Source organism: Triticum dicoccoides, chromosome 5B, assembly GCF_002162155.2.
Source record: "Triticum dicoccoides isolate Atlit2015 ecotype Zavitan chromosome 5B, WEW_v2.0, whole genome shotgun sequence".
Classification (NCBI taxonomy): Eukaryota; Viridiplantae; Streptophyta; class Magnoliopsida; order Poales; family Poaceae; genus Triticum; species Triticum dicoccoides.
The window spans coordinates 659,262,399-659,264,783 of record NC_041389.1 but is presented as its reverse complement, the minus strand read 5'-3'; the positions used below and the strand labels follow the sequence as shown (position 1 = coordinate 659,264,783).

The window sequence follows — 2,385 nt, the reverse complement described above, 5'->3', positions numbered from 1 at the left end:
CCACCACTGAGAGTCAGCACCACACCAGAGTGACCAGAGCCGCCGTCTCTTCTCGACACACGCTCCCGATCTTCGCCATGGACGCCGACCCCTCGTCCTCGCCGCTGCGCGTCGTGGTCGTCCCGTGGCTCGCGTTCGGCCACCTGCTCCCGTACCTGGAGCTCTCCGAGCGGCTCGCCGAGCGGGGCCACAGCGTGACCTACGTCTCCACGCCGCGCAACCTCGCCCGCCTCCCGCCGGTGCGCCCCGCCGCCGCGCCGCGCGTGGACCTCGTCGCCCTCCCGCTGCCGCGCGTCGACGGCCTCCCCGACGGCGCCGAGTCCACCAACGACATCTCCTACGGCGAGCGTAAGTTCCACTGGAAGGCCTTCGACGGCCTCGCCGCGCCCTTCGCGGAGTTCCTGGCCGCCGCGTGCGCCCACGAGGCCACCAGGCCTCACTGGATCATCGCCGACTGCTTCCATCACTGGACCGCCTCCGCCGCCCTCGATCACAAGGTTCGAGTTCGACCCAATCCAATCCGCGAAAGACTGCTAACTTTCTTCCCGGTTAATTTGTTCCATGTCTCAAATCTAGCTCCATCAATCACCAGGTACCATTGGCGATGCTTCAGCCGACCGCTGCTTCGATCGCCGCTGCGCCACGCCCGCCGTCGGTGCACCCGGACCCCGATGCTTCCGTGGCTGAACAGCCAGCCGCGGCCGCGCGCGCTGTGCCCCGTTACGAGCGGGAGGGGCACGCAGTGTTTATCACTGGCCATGGCGCGTCGTCGGGTGGCATGTCCGTCATCCAGCGCTTTATCTTGACAAAAGACAGGTGCACGGTCGCGGCCATGCGGAGCTGCATCGAGTGGGAACCCGAGACATTCCCTCTGGCGGAGACGGTCCTCGGCAAGCCGGTCATTCCCCTCGGCCTTCTGCCTCCGTCAGCCGACGGAGCCCGCCGTGCCGCCGCCCAAGGAGCAGAGCACGCCACCGTGCAGTGGCTGGACGCGCAACCGCCCGACTCCGTTATATACGTCGCACTAGGAAGCGAGGTGCCGCTGCGCGTGGAGCAGGTGCACGAGATGGCGTTCGGGCTAGAGCTCGCCGGGACGCGCTTCCTCTGGGCCTTGAGAAAGCCCAGCGGCGCCGCCGACGACGACAGCGCCGAAATGCTCCCTCCCGGTTTCGAGGACAGCACCAGCGGCCGCGGGCTGGTGACCACGGGGTGGGTTCCCCAGATGAGCATCCTGGCGCACGCGGCCGTGGGCGGGTTCCTGACGCACTGCGGCCGGAGAGCCTCCTGTTCGGGCACCCTCTGGTCATGCTGCCCATCTACGGCGACCAAGGGCCGAACGCGCGGCAGATGGAGGCGAAGCTGGTGGGGCTGCAGGTGGCGAGGAACGAGGACGACGGGTCGTTCGACCGCCATGGCGTCTCGAGCGCCGTCCGGGCCGTCATGGTTGACGAAGAGGCCAGGAGGGGCTTCGTGGCAGGTGCGGCGAAGATGCAGGCGGTCGTAGCCGATACGGATCTCCACGGTAGGTACATCGACGAATTTGTCGAGCACCTCAGATCTTACGCCGCAGCAAGTGCAAACGCTGCAAACTGATGGCGGCTTCAGTTCTGCCGGGCCAATCTCCACCACTAGTTCTGGTTTCTTTTAATGGAAATCGCGGGGGAGGCGGGGAACCCTTTCTTCAGAAAAAAAAAAAAACTCCACCTCTAGGCTTCATGAACAAGGAAAAACGATGTGTACTTCATGTCTCACTTGCTGTATTTTTATTTTGTTATTATCTACCTGGGAAAGAAAACTTCGTCAGCAGATTTGCGTTTTCTAATGCGTGATTTTAGGAATCTGATAAGTATCCAACGCTAAAATAGCGAGTGCATAGTCAATTAACGACAGAATCAGAGCTAAGCTCCTCCCTCCCTACCCCCCGCACCACCGCGCCGCGGGCCACTCCGGCCGGGGCAGCCACCAAACCCGTGGCTGCCCAAGCGGGCAGCTGCGCCTCCCCAACGGCCGATGGCCCCCTCCCTCGTCGCTGCCATCAATGCCCCTCGCCCCCCGCCGACCGCTCGGCATGGTAATCTCCTGGATCTGGGGAAGATCCATCTGCATCCTTCGGTCCGTCCAACGCCCCGGTCTCGTCGCGGTCGCCCTGTGTCCCATCTCCGGGTCCGCTGCGTATCCTGCTCCGGGGCGAGTGCTCCCACGCTGCACCACCCCTTTCCCCCGCGGATCTGGTCGCGTCCCCCTCTTCGGGGTGCCCCATGCTCAAATCCATTGTGGTTATTCCTTCCCCGCCCGCCTGCCACCCCTCTTCAGGCAATGAGGACGGCTGGAGCACTTACCGCTCGCGAAAAAGCCGGCGCGCCATTCAATCCTCGCCGGCTCATC

At 64.3% G+C, this 2,385-nt stretch overlaps 1 pseudogene; it reads left to right on the top strand.

Moving 5' to 3' along the window:
- On the top strand, nt 1-1,739 carry LOC119312403 (annotated as a pseudogene).
- The last annotated feature ends 646 nt before the right edge of the window (nt 1,740-2,385 follow it).